Source organism: Lissotriton helveticus, chromosome 3_2 (assembly GCF_964261635.1).
Source record: "Lissotriton helveticus chromosome 3_2, aLisHel1.1, whole genome shotgun sequence".
Classification (NCBI taxonomy): domain Eukaryota; kingdom Metazoa; phylum Chordata; class Amphibia; order Caudata; family Salamandridae; genus Lissotriton; species Lissotriton helveticus.
In genome coordinates this window covers 255,886,384-255,901,715 of record NC_136062.1, presented here as the reverse complement: position 1 = coordinate 255,901,715, position 15,332 = coordinate 255,886,384, and the positions used below count along the sequence as shown (strand labels likewise).

Sequence of the window (15,332 nt, the reverse complement as noted above, 5' to 3'; positions counted from 1 at the left end):
TTACACGCTTCATCTGCCACGATGAACTCTCCAGAGGAACCGAAAAAAAATATAGTTGTGGTAACTATACCATGCATCGTCATATGGAGAGGTGGCACCAATTAATTATAGTGCTGCATAAAAGAGAGATTTGGAGGAGAACCCCTGACCTGCTAGTACATTCATCAAAGAAGTGGCACTGAGAGCTTCAGAGGCAAGGGAAACGGTCCCAAATATTTAGAAGAACTTTGGAAAGATTAAAATGACATGTTTAGATTGTGGCAAATTAATTTCATGTGGACAGATGAGTGTTACTCTAATAAATACAGCATATGAACATCATCATAGTCGATGGTTGGTAGAGACATTTTGACTATATCCTGGACCTGCCCGTCCTCGCCCAAAATGGCGCCAGAATAAATGGGACTCGTAACTCCTTGTTGTGTACTGGTTGCAGAACCTTGAAATCACGAGATACGTATGCAGTTTTGAAGCACATGGCGGGCGGGGACGAGAATTGATTGAATATTTCGACATCCCTATTGATATTAAGTTCTGATGTGTTATTGATTACTGTACTGTTGAAAGTTCGAATTAACGTCACCCATGGTACTTGCCCGCAAATGTATATCTAGATAATTTTATTGTAACTGGCCCTGTCGTATTTTAATTATAAAATGTACGTCCACCGATTCCGTAACTGTTAGACACCTTAGTTCTTGCAACCTAATGGCCCGCCCGTTACGTTCCTCTACAGTGTAAATGTCTATTCATCATATACGATTACAGTTTGCTCTGTGGCAGGCCCACGTGGTTATAGGCTCGTATTTGTATAATGAAATTTTCTCAATAAAGGTTTTTAAAAGAAAACATGGTAGTAGTATATACATTGGTAAAGTTTTTAATAATAGTGACTGTTTTAGAATCATTAAAAGGCAAGTGAAATAAAGCAGACCAATTACATGAAGGGTAAAAGGTATAATACGAAGGAACGCAGTAAAGATAAATGGTCAAGGGCTGTTGTGTTTTCTATTCCTGCAACATAAAGTGATCGATAAGAATCTCATATTCAGGCGTATCGGCGACTAAGACAGCAGGTCGACCCTCTTTTGCTCAACGGCTCCGTCATGGGACGAAGAAACGCTCTTTTTCTCGAAAAAAGAATATATTTTACTTGCAGGACAGTTGTAAAATTTCCGGGAAAGTACATTAGCCTGGAACATTATAACATATATTTAAGAAAAAATAATGTTCGGAAGTAATGAAAAGCGTAATTTTTAGGTCATATGACCAAGCCTTTCATCATTACAATAAGAAAAGTAAAATGAACCAATGAAAAGTTTTATTAACAAGTCACATGACTTGTTATGCTTACGTTACGCGCTGCGCGCCCCGGATGACTTCCGGATGCGCTAACGCGGCGCGTCATATGACGCATTACGCGACAACGCAGGTACAGAATATAGTCAAAATGTCTCCACCAACCAGCGGTCGGAACACAACCCCTTTCAGCAGGCTAAATAGTTCTGTTAAATGACAACAGAAGGGACAGGCAACAAGAACCATCAGTCAAAGAGGGGAGAGCTAGTTCTTCTCTACCGGGTTACATTGGGGCACTACCGGAACTGATCGAATTGGTAGTCTACAGTGTTTCTGGATGTTTCAGACTGAAGCTGGGGTTAGCATGAGAGCAGCACCATTTCGTAGCTCCGTCGTGGTCATTCCGCAACCAATCATGGCAGCCGTTCTTTATCGTTATTTTGGGCGGGGTGGGTGGCGGAGCCGAGCTGTTTTGCAGCCATCATTGTGTGGAGTTCAGTTCATCTCACTAGTTTTGTATTTGTCATGAGGGGTTGTTCCTAATGTTTCTATTTTAGCGAGGTCAAAAAGAGATCCCATTAGTGGCCTACTGATTTTGCTCGATTCCTTTTCTTTTTTTTTTACACGATTTTTCGTTATCTGCAAAGACTAAACAGAGTATTGCGACTCTGTGTTTGTTTGTAAATAGAGAATGAACCAAAGAGAACTAATTCTAAAACAGTAAATACTTGGATAACAATCAATCAAATGGAGAGAGAAGCAGGCACGACGGATTACAATGGGGGCAAAGACCTGCGTTAACTACCTTTCACTATCTGCAAAGAGAGAGTACTCCTAATAGAAATGAGGGGGGGGGGGCACCATTCAAAGCAGATCAGTGTGCATAAACACGAAAATGTTTTCACTTACCACGTACTTGACATTCGACAGCTTATGATATTTGCTATTAAAAAACCATTGAAATTCACTGAAAAAACCATAGGTTATAGACCATATATAGTTAGGAATTAGCATTTACAAAACCTTGAAAATTCACTGAAAAAACCATAGGTTATAGACCATATATAGTTAGGAATTAGCATTTAAAAAACCTTATTTTACTCACACAAAACCATTGAAATTCCATATATAGTTAGTTGCACTAACTATATATCGCGCACCTGCAATCCACTGCTGATCATGTCACATATTACATCATTCATGACATGGTCAGTGACATCACTGATGACATCACTGATGACATCTCAAATGACATCACTGATGACATCACTGATGACATCTCATTTGACATCATTCTTGTGCTAATACGATAAACCTCTTCAGACTCTAATATAACCTTAGATACACTCAGTGTATACAGACACTCACACACTTCCACTCATCCATGGAGTTACTCACACACCCAGTCAGTCATGCAAAGAAACAATCTCATCTCCATTTCTTCAACTATACAGTTAAACACACCTTACTTATTGAAACATATACTAACACATATTTACTCTCTTATACAATCCCTGATACAAGTTCACAATGATCGATACAACCACTCACTCATTCGGTGGCTCTCATGCACAGTTATTTATATATGCCAACTCTCACATGTACTGTGTTTTACATATGTACTTACTATGACATGTAGCATTGAGATATCCATTCACTCATCAATACACTCATGCACACAGTCAACTGCCCATGTAGCTGTTTCCACATGCACTCTTGAACTCATACACCTAGTGAATAAACTGTTCACACATCTATGCATAGTCACACACCTTCCAGCCACCCCCACACAAACTCAATCTCCCATAGAAATACTTGGGCAAGCAATTAATAACACATATAGCCTCTCGTATAGCTAATGATCAACACATTCAGCAGTTTACAGAACAACAGACATAATGATGCACAAATTAAGACAGTTTAGTCACTAACCCATGCATTCAGTGAGACACATTTAATCACTCACTCATACAGTCAGTCACGCACCTACTAAATCCTTCATCCAGACACTTATACATCCACTCATTCTTCAATATGTAAGATATATTTTAACTTTACAGAAACATACAGTCACTGGATGTTGTCATCAGTGATGTCATCAGTGATGTCATTTGAGATGTCATCAGTGATGTCATCAGTGATGTCACTGACCATGTCATGAATGATGTAATATGTGACATGATCAGCAGTGGATTGCAGGTGCGCGATATATAGTTCGTGCAACTAACTATATATGGAATTTCAATGGTTTTGTGTGAGTAAAATAAGGTTTTTTAAATGCTAATTCCTAACTATATATGGTCTATAACCTATGGTTTTTTCAGTGAATTTTCAAGGTTTTGTAAATGCTAATTCCTAACTATATATGGTCTATAACCTATGGTTTTTTCAGTGAATATATATATGTATATGTATATGTATATATATATATATATATATATATATATATATTCACTGAAAAAACCATAGGTTATAGACCATATATAGTTAGGAATTAGCATTTAAAAAACCTTATTTTACTCACACAAAACCATTGAAATTCCATATATAGTTAGTTGCACTAACTATATATCGCGCACCCGCAATCCACTGCTGATCATGTCACATATTACATCATTCATGACATGGTCAGTGACATCACTGATGACATCACTGATGACATCTCAAATGACATCACTGATGACATCACTGATGACAACATCCAGTGACTGTATGTTTCTGTAAAGTTAAAATATTTCTTACATATTGAAGAATGAGTGGATGTATAAGTGTCTGGATGAAGGATTTAGTAGGTGCGTGACTGACTGTATGAGTGAGTGATTAAATGTGTCTCACTGAATGCATGGGTTAGTGACTAAACTGTCTTAATTTGTGCATCATTATGTCTGTTGTGATGTAAACTGCTGCATGTGTTGATCATTAGCTATACGAGAGGCTATATGTGTTATTAATTGGTTGCCCAAGTATTTCTATGGGAGATTGAGTTTGTGTGGGGGTGGCTGGAAGGTGTGTGACTCTATGCATAGATGTGTGAGCAGTTTATTCACTAGGTGTATGAGTTCAAGACTGCATGTGGAAACAGCTACATGGGCAGTTGACTGTGTGCATGAGTGTATTGATGAGTGAATGGATATCTCAATGCTACATGTCATAGTAAGTACATATGTTAAACACAGTACATGTGAGAGTTGGCATATATAAATAACTGTGCATGAGAGCCACTGAATGAGTGAGTGGTTGTATCGATCATTGTGAACTTGTATCAGGGATTGTATAAGAGAGTAAATATGTGTTAGTATATGTTTCAATAAGTAAGGTGTGTTTAACTGTATAGTTGAAGAAATGGAGGTGAGATTGTTTCTTTGCATGACTGACTGGGTGTGTGAGTAACTCCATGGATGAGTGGCAGTGTGTGAGTGTCTGTATACACTGAGTGTATCTAAGGTTATATTAGAGTCTGAAGAGGTTTATCGTATTAGCACAAGAATGATGTCAAATGAGATGTCATCAGTGATGTCATCAGTGATGTCATTTGAGATGTCATCAGTGATGTCATCAGTGATGTCACTGACCATGTCATGAATGATGTAATATGTGACATGATCAGCAGTGGATTGCGGGTGCGCGATATATAGTTAGTGCAACTAACTATATATGGAATTTCAATGGTTTTATGTGAGTAAAATAAGGTTTTTTAAATGCTAATTCCTAACTATATATGGTCTATAACCTATGGTTTTTTCAGTGAATTTCAATGGTTTTTTAATAGCAAATATCATAAGCTGTCGAATGTCAAGTACGTGGTAAGTAAAAACATTTTCGTGTTTATGCACATTGATCTGCTTTGAATGCTGCCCCCCACCCCTCATTTCTATTAGGAGTACTCTCTCTTTGCAGATAGTGAAGGGTAGTTAACGCAGGCCTTTGCCCCCGTTGCCCCCGTTGTAATCCGTCGTGCCTGCTTCTCTCTCCATTTGATTGATTGTTCTCTTTGGTTCATTCTCTATTTACAAACAAGCACAGAGTCGCAATACTCTGTTTAGTCTTTGCAGATAGCGAAAAATCGTGTAAAAAAACAAAAGGAATCGAGCAAAATCAGTAGGCCACTAATGGGATCTCTTTTTGACCTCCCTAAAATAGAAACATTAGGAACAACCTGTTGATAATACCAATGTGTATGTACATAAGCGGCGTTCATTTGTGTTCACAGTACCCCTTGTTGATTGTTTGAATCGAGCATTGAATTGTTCGAAGTTGATTCTCTTAAGAATCTTCTCTGCCTGCAAACGAGGAAGAATAGGAATATTCTCTCTCCCTTTGCAGATAGTTAAGGGTAGGTAACGCAAACCTTTAACACGTCGTGCCTATTTCGTTCCTCATTGATTGATTGTTTCCCCAAACATTGACTGTTTGGGAATTGGTTCTTTTTGGAGGTATTCCCTGTTTGCAAATATACGTAGGAAAATCTTTGCAAATAGTGAAAGGGTACGTAATGCGGACCTTTCTCCCCCGTTGTAATCTGTCATGCCTATCTACTCCCCACTGATTGATGCACCTGTTTCACCCGGACCATTTACTAGAGATACGTCATCTGGCCCGACCAGAGAGTACCCCTAGTGAAAAGGACATATGCAATAATAACGAAGTGATCACTGTATCCTGTTAACAGAAACTTTAGCATGAAACAACCTGGAAAGAAAAGAATAGGAAAACGAAAATCAGTAGGCCACTGATGAACATGAACTTTTATTAAACAACGAACAAAGAAACGATAACATAACGTAATGATAAAACCTATTAATGTCCTAGAAACAAGAAAACGTTAAAATATGCCAGTGGTGAGAGACCAGAAAAACAGTAAGAGAAACCAAATCACCCCTCGCTGTCCCACCGCCTGCCACGCCAAAAAAATCGATAGACTAGGGAAAATGCAAGTCAGTAGAACATCCGCCCCCACTCTGGAAACTTCCAAGGTGGGGCAGGGTTGCGGCTACGCCCAGCCGGGAGCAGCCCATATAAGGCGGGTCCTGCTGCCACGCCTCGGCCAGGAGATCCTAACGTAGGGTGTAGCCGGAGGAGAGGCCGAGGCCAGCGGGACCCGGCCAGGGGATTGCCTTTACAACGCTGAAGAGTTGCAGGGGGGGGAATATCTCCTCGACCCTCCCCTCTCTCTCCCAGTCCGGCCGCGGTGGCCCTTGACAGTTTCAGGTAGTCCCGCCACATGCTCTTCCGGTCCGGCCACCAACGGTCGGGGGGCCGAGGCCGACGGGATCCGGCTGCAGCCGATAAACCAAGAAACCCGTTCATGGGGCCAGAGCCAGGGGCGTCCGGCCGACATCTACCGGAAGCCCGGCCCGAAGACGGACGGGACACTTCTTCTTTCTTGAATAATGGCTGCGACAACACTGGGGGGGATGTCTTGCACATGCCTCCAACCCCCCCCCCTCGTCCTCATCGCCTGGTCCGGCCATAACAAATCTCAAGCGAGACGCCGTGGGGTGCACTGGGAGGGAGAGACGGTGCGAACAGGCCTCTCCCGCCTCCCCAGGTGGAGGCTTCCCAGCTGCACCCTCAGCGCTCCAGGCGCCCGGAAAAGGGTTCTTCCACTGTGGCCATGCTGCAACGTCTCGCCCGGCAGGGTGGAGCCCGTCCGCTCATTTGACCCCGCGATCGCCAGTAGCTACCGAACTCTCAAAATGGCGGTCGACCTGGCAAGAGCGGGCCCAGCATAAAGAAATGGCCCGGTCACTGGTTGACTCCACCACCGTAGTCCTCCACGACCTTGAAGATTCTAGAGGAGCCGCGGGAGTCTCCGACCCCCGATGGGGAATGACTGCCATGATCGCCCGTGGAGTGACGAAACTGTATCCGCGGGACGTCGGCGCTCCCATGCTGGTGCCAGCCTCACTTTGAATTACTAGAATCCTGCAGACCTCAGTTCCGGTGAAAGCACAGTGTGACCCGGTAGGAAAATTGTTGCACCCCCTCCCCTTTTTGACTGACAGTTCAAACCACCGATCCTTTCCTTTGCCCTTTTAACGGAACTTTGGACTGCCTCCCCCTCTTTTACATTTTCTAGAGAAAACAAAACATTAACCACTACATTAGCATAGCAGTTGACACCAGAACTGTTTTCAAATTGAAAACCAACAACATCTTCAACAGAATCCTTTTTGTTTCTGCTGTGACCCTGCTACAGCACAGGCATTGTCCCCAGCAGTAATTCTGCAATGCCGGTAAGAATAGCTGTGGTGCCTACTGGACTCACTCACCCCCGCGGCGCCCCACGCCGTTATTTGCTGGGCGGCAACTTACTAGACATCACTTTCGTGCCATCTAGATTTCAGCGCGTTCTGCTGCCTTGGAACTATTCGCACAACAGACTGCTACTGACGACCCACCCCCAGGCAACATCTTCTGAATTTTCATAATTTGAAAGAACTAGTAACATGTCCTCATCAGGAATTCAAAAGAAATTGCCACGGTCTCTTCGTTGTTTAAATGTTTTTACTGTTTTTGTTTTGTTGTATATATTTATATGTTATTAAAGTTTTATATTCCTACTACTTTGTTGGAGTGCTATATATTTTTAATGTGACACATAATTGTAAAAACTTTGATGTACAAAGAGTCATTCCTGGAATCTTCCGCTTCAGGCTCGGTCCCCTCCCCAATCACAATACAGGATGGTTTTCAGATAGTAGGAACACGTGTGGTGTGACGGATCTCATCGGGTGTGGGCCTTGATCTACTATAACTCCTTTGAAGAGGGGTGATTCTTTACAGCTGGGGCCATAAACTACATCTGCAGGGCTAGGTGATAGCCTGGACAATCGGACACAGAGGAAGAGGAGTGTCAGAGGGTGCGGTAGTGAATAGGGCGAAAGGGAGGTGTCGGGCGGGCACAGAGTGTGATTTTCAGGGAAGAGCAGCGCAGATGGGGGGAGGTTTATTGCCGATGCATAAGACCGAGAGCGGGGGTGACCAGTGCCTGGGGAAGATGCTTGCGAGGGTGGGGAGCCATGCTACGAATCGACAGCGTGCAGAGAGTGGGTCTGGTCAAGGCATCTAAAATGGCTGCCGTGCACGACAAAAGTGTGGCATTTCAAAAAAGGCAAGATGGCGCAGACAATGTTTTTCAACACTTCCTCATTTCCTTCGAATCGAACGTTAACAGACGTTGGTGCATATTACCAAAGTTAAGCGATATTTATCGCTAACGATGCTTACCAACGAACTTTTTACCGCTAAGCATCGTCAGAAATTATCGAAGATAAACCTTGCTATTATCAAGGTTTATCGCAAATGCGATAATAAACGGCCGCAATGCATGAATATCGCTAAAAAGTCAGCGATATTCATGCATTACCGAGCTAATGCTCTTAGCCATGTTATCCACCTCCCATTGGATAACATGGCTAACAACTGCTCAGGGCAGGTGTTAGCTTTTGGAGATAATCGCGCTTAGCGCGAATATCTCCAAAAGTTGGTAATAGGAGATAGATATCTTGCATGTTGTAATGCAAATTATTGTGGTATATGGAACTCATACCATAATCTCTCAGGAAAGCAGAAACTGATCCTTTTGGGACCGCCTAAAAAGGCCTAGGGGGTGAGGGGTACTCTACTTTGCTCCCTTTTCACGTTCCGAACTATTTTATTTTACTCTCTTCTGTAATTACACAAAATAGCAGCGATAAGATGCATCGGAGACACACAGTGAGAGAAAGGAGGCCGGAGATGAAGAAGAGATGTCAAATACACATTGGAGATAATATAGTGGCAGAAGGGAAGTAAATATGAGTAAACTTACCATGTAACATAAAAATGTTGCACTCTATACTATAAGTCTCATTTTATACTACAATCACTTCGCTACAACCTCATAAATTAAAAATAAAAATGAATAATGTCTCAAACAATTTTTGATTTCTAAATATAAATTTATTCTTCAGAATTTTCTAAATTTGAAAGAACTAGTAACATGTCCTCATCAGCAATTTCCTCATTATAAGTCTGCAATGATGATTCTTGTAACTCTATGGTCTCCAAACATTCGATAAATTCGCCATCAACAGATTGATCAAAAAAATCATTCAAGTCATCTCCTCCTTGTGACAATATTTCATTATTGGTGCTGTCAATTTCAATCAATGTAGTGGAATCATTCAAGTCATCTCCTCGTGACAATATTTCATTATTGGTGCTCTCAATTTCAATCAATGTAGTGGAATCATTCAAGTCATCTCCTCCTTGTGACAATATTTCATTATTGGTGCTGTCCATTTCAATCAATCTAATGGAATCATACAAGTCATACAAGTCATCTCCTCCTTGTGACAATATTTCATTATTGGTGCTCTCAATTTCAATCAATGTAGTGGAATCATTCAAGTCATCTCCTTGTGACAATATTTCATTATTGGTGCTGTCCATTTCAATCAATCTAATGGAATCATACAAGTCATCTCCTCCTTGTGACAATATTTCATTATTGGTGCTCTCAATTTCAATCAATGTAGTGGACAATTCAAAAGAAATTGCCACGGTCTCTTCATTGTGAGCCATTTTATTTTGAAATTGCTTGCTGTAAATTGCAGAAAAAAATAATCACTTTCATTTATCGTTTTTAGTAATACATAATATAAAACTAACTTTATCAAGTATTTAGTATAACAGAAGGACTGCAAATAAATAACAGAAAACATTTTTCAAATTATCTTCAAGTGTACAACATAGTTCCCCTTACAAATTAACAACTCACCTTTTTAAAAGTAGGAGAAGTGTTAGTACTGTGTAAATCAAACACCAGAAATTCACCACCAAAAATTCCTCACAAATGTACCTCAGACAGTAGTATCACAAAATGGCTGTGGTTTCCTCTCATTTGACATATATACATAACCAATTAACTTTCATCACACACAAATACAAAACCAAAGTAACATTTTAATTGGTTCTAAATTTCAACACTTTCAAATGTGTTTTCCCCATGCAATTTTCCATAGGACATTTACATACGTCTACAGCCTGAATGGCTGAACGGAATTACACCAAACTTGGCAAAATGGTACATCAAACCTAAGAGGTCAGGAAGGATCTACTATGCCCCCTTATGGTCATTTCCCCCTTCGCTTTGGCCTCCTCTTGTCTCTCAATCCTACCGAGAGACAAGATGGCGGCCGCTACGGACTGTTTGGAATGTTGACAGACGCCGGAGAACCAATCAGCTTCGCAAAGCTCCGTAACGCGAAAAGTACGCGAAGCGGAGCGCTGTTACAGATATATATCTTTTTTTGAACGTTAATTTCTCAAAATCCACTGGAGCACATATATTGAGACCTAGCAAAGGCACATCGGGCTACCAGTCCCTAATATTTTGCCAAGTTTCGTGCAAATCCATTCAGCCGTTCGATTATTATTATTATTTTTTTTTTTGGAATGTTTACAGACGCCGGAGAACCAATCAGCTTCGCTTCACAAAGCTCCGTTGCGCGAAAAGTACGCGAACTGGAGCGCTGCCCGGTCCGCTGTTACAGATATATATCTTTTTTTGAACGTTAATTTCTCAAAATCCACTGAAGCACATATATTGAGACCTACAAAAGGCACATCGGGCTACCAGTCCCTACAATTTTGCCAAGTTTCGTGCAAATCCATTCAGCCGTTCGGGCTAAAAGTGAGGCCAACCGCCCTATGGAAAACTCAATGTTAAAAACACGTTTTGGGACCCCCCTTTTTTCTCGGCCCCCCCTTGACGAACCCCCCCCAAATTTTCATGGGCTGCTCAGAAACAAAATGTGCCATTTTCCTGAAAATTTCAGCCAATTCCGTCCACAAACGCCAAAGTTATTAGACATAGAATTTTCAAAAATCCCATAGGGAAAAAATCCTAACTATATATACCTACTGGCGACCGCCAGTAGGTAATATATATGTATATATATATATATATGTATATATATATCAATATCTACTAAGAATTTGACTGAGCACAAGTGTAGTTCAGATAAATAAATGTTCCTTTTTCAGCAAATTGATGCGCTGTTCAATGAAGGACTCTAGCAAGTAATTGGCTGATTCCAAATTCAAGTGTATTCTCTGAAAGAAGTAGTAGTATACAGATTTAGAAATGTCTCTTGAAGCGACTGCCATAAAGAACTAGAGAGGAATATGTGTCGCTACTTTCAAAAATAAAATCAATAAAGCCTCTTGGAATTACTTGTTATTTCTTGTCATCTTCTTTCCTTGTCCAAAAGAAATCTATATGGGGCAAACTTGATCCCTCTCAGAGCAAGAGTCTCAAATGAGCATAAAAAAATACCTGAATATGAGAGACTCTAGAAATCTCTCTGCTGATGTTGAAGAAGGATAAAAAGGAAATGTCAGGTGGAGCAGTGCGGGAGGAAATGCTACTCCCCCCAATGTAGTTTTTGTCACTAATCATGCGCAGGAGCCCAAACCCTTCTTCTCCTCAGGAATATGACAGTTGAAGTACGCTGAGCGCATGAGCTCGAGCACCGTTATAGCAACACTTCTCCTTATCTGAGCACTAGAACGCTCAACCAACAAACGACGACTTGTGCCGCCATCTTGAAAATTCCGCCTTGAAGCAATATTGAACTGCTCGCACTACAACAGCTAAAGTCTCCGTGAAAGGTATCGATGCCGCCTAACAGTTGAGCACCTGGAAAACCACTTATGCTTCAATCCAAAGCAGGGACGAAACAGTGCAGTTCTGGACCAAGATTGGCCAGTCCTGACAGGGGCTATATAAGCGTATCAAAAGGGGGTGGTGATGGACGGAGCATCTGAATCAATCAAACACTCACACCCAGTCAAAAGATCTGGGTTTAATCCATCACCGTTCTTTAGCCCACTCTGCCACCCCAGTTCAGACATGGCTATATGCAAATCAGTCTGACCCTGTGCCTCATGGGAACAGTCCAGCCCGAACTGCCAAGCCATGCCTTCCCTGGACCGGAAACAAGCTTCCGAGGACCGGTTTCTGGCATTCCAGCCGTCTTCAGCCCGGCTTGCTTGAATCCAGTGGCAAAGTGAGCAAGGGACTTACGTCTGAGCATACCCTGCCACACTTATGGCGGCCAAAAGCAGTACAAAAGGGGGTGGTGATGGACGGAGCATCTGAATCAATCAAACACTCACACCCAGTCAAAAGATCTGGGTTTAATCCATCACCGTTCTTTAGCCCACTCTGCCACCCCAGTTCAGACATGGCTATATGCAAATCAGTCTGACCCTGTGCCTCATGTGAACAGTCCAGCCCGAACTGCCTTCCCTGGACCGGAAATAAGCTTCCGAGGACCGGTTTCTGGCATTCCAGCCATCTTCAGCCCGGCTTGCTTGAATCCAGTGGCAAAGTGAGCAAGGGACTCACGTCTGAGCATACCCTGCCACACTTATGGCGGCCAAAAGCAGTACAAAAGGGGGTGGTGATGGACGGAGCATCTGAATCAATCAAACACTCACACCCAGTCAAAAGATCTGGGTTTATCCATCACCGTTCTTTAGCCCACTCTGCCACCCCAGTTCAGACATGGCTATATGCAAATCAGTCTGACCCTTTTGTATCGCTATATAAGCGTATCACCAAGGAATCTATTGAATGGTCTGAAAAAGAGTCAGCAAAAAGTTCAGCCTCTCCTCTTACAAATTGCTTACTTATCAGGAAAAAGTCAAGTTGTGAAGCTGCTTTAAACATGTAAACTGTGTAGAACCTAAGTGATCTACCCCCTCAGGATCAATTAAGGCATAATCTTCTTTCATAATGTTTAATAATTTCTCAGCCTTTGGTTTAAGTTGTTGTCTAGCCTTATGTGAGGTGTCTAGACCTAAATCGTGTATGAAGTTAAAATCCCCCCGACAACTATAGGGCCGCGGGCATGTATTAACATATCATATCATATATGTGTTTTAAGGCTTTGATATCATCAAAAAGTGGTCTATAAAAGTTTTAAAAAATGAGACAAACCCCATTGATTAAAACCTCCATTCAAATCCACCTTGCTTCATCATTCCAGATCACTTCTCTCACCTCCCAATCCAGTCAAGATGAGAATAAAATACCCAACCTGTGCTTCCCTATTGGCTGAGGCAAAATAGGCTAGGGAATACTTCCTGGGGAGTGATAAAGTGGGGGTATTAGACTCAAAATGTGTTTCCTGCAAAAAATTACCTAAGCGGAGAATGAGCCCAACCATTTTAACACTGCCCCTTTTTACAAACATTTAGAAGGCCATTTACATTGCACAAAATTATCTTTAATGATTGAGACATACTTCAAGATTAAGCATAGCACAGTTACTCACTACATGAATACTTGGTGCAGTCTTCCCATTGGAACACCCCCTTTCATATAGCTGTGCTTGTTGGAGTTGACTCAAACCCCTTGCTACCATGTAAACTGCACCTAGCCCCTTGTCCCCTGCTCTTCCTCCAATCTTGTATTTTAACCATTTCTGACCTTCTGTTTTCCTGCCCTTTTTTTGATGCTTCACCCAACAACCTCTCACACCCCTCATCTCTCACCACTCCAAACCCACCTGAAGAAGGGAGTGGCCCTTGACTCCCTTTCAAAACCGTCCCAACAATCAAGGGCACCTTGCCCTGTCACCTAACCACACGTCTATGCACTCTCCCCCTCCATGCTACTTAGCCCTCATCTTTTAGAAGCCCTAGAAAAAAAGAGCCCCTCCGTAAAGTGCTAGCAGTATAAAGGAAAAAAATAGCTTGTGCTTCTTGTGCCTATACCGACCAGAAATAGCCATCTGTACCTTAATCTATAAATTGAGTCTGGAATTTGTTGAATAAATGAGCTGGGAACCCACTTTAAGAAAAATCTGGCAAAATTGTGTTTCATAGAGCAGATTTTTAAAAACCTTGTCCCAAATTCACAGAGCCTTAAATAACCCTCTTATGCACAGACTCTCGTTAAAAAAAAGGTGCAACATGCAAGTGCAAAACCTTATTTCAAAAACCTGGTATTCAATCCTGCTTAAACTACCTATTGACCATAAAAAGAGAATAATGCCATCTTTTCCTATTACAGCATAAGAAGATACTAATAAATGTTGCAAAAAGGGGAAGTAAGTGCAAAGTGAAAGTGAACACAGTATACAAAGTACAAAGTGCAAGGAATTAAACCTACTAAGATTTACACGAGATCATACATAAACCAGACTTAATATATTGAACTATACTTCAAATTCATATAGCTGTACTCTATCCCACAACAGACTAGACCACCCCATGTTTTTAGGTCTCGCATTTGTTTTCTTTTGCACTGCATCCGTGTATTCACCTGAGCTTACCTCAACTCTAAGAATGCACGTTATTTTCCCTTCACGCTATTTTCTTTTAAGCTCTTTCGGTAGCATTTTTTATATGGTCATAACACTGATTTCGAGCACTATCGCTTGTCTGCATGAGCTCCATTTAACGTAATATGTTGTATATATCTTTGTGTATGATTGTTTACATTCATTATATTCATGTTAATTATTGATGTTCTAGATTCCCCTGATGAAGGGCAGTGTTCCGCCCGAAATGCATTGGGACAGGGAAAACGTATCCGTCACCGGAATGCTTTTGCTGAGTCAAGCTACACTGCGCTTCTGATTGAAGAAATTCTGTTATGGACTGATTAAAAAGCAGTTTCTGACTTAGGATAATTTTTCTTCATGTTATTAAAAGCATTTTCGATACCTTTTGGAGCAGGTCATATGATTCATTGATTATATGCTCTAAGATTGGCATCACAACTTATTTAAAGTATTTCTCAATACCCTATGTACACTTTGGATGAAGTGACGTTCCAGTAGTGAACTCTGAGTTCCTGGATACTTATCCGGGATTTGAGTGTTTACTTGTGGCCTGTTTGGGGAGGCATAAAAGGTCCGATTGTCAGGCCCAGCTCCACAGGATTCAGTCGCAGCAGAATAAATGGTCCACCTCCTGATATTACGAAGTCCCTGAAATGGATATATCCACAGGGCTTTCGAATAATCTGGTGA

At 41.5% G+C, this 15,332-nt stretch overlaps 1 long non-coding RNA gene across 1 annotated transcript in view; it reads left to right on the top strand.

The window, feature by feature from the left end:
* The window catches only part of LOC144826283 (uncharacterized), a 62,966-nt gene extending 47,951 nt beyond the window's left edge, over positions 1-15,015 (top strand). The window contains exon 3 of the long non-coding RNA XR_013609757.1: positions 14,833-15,015. This is a non-coding gene — a long non-coding RNA (uncharacterized LOC144826283). The remainder of the gene's footprint in view (positions 1-14,832) is intronic.
* Positions 15,016-15,332: the final 317 nt, after the last annotated feature.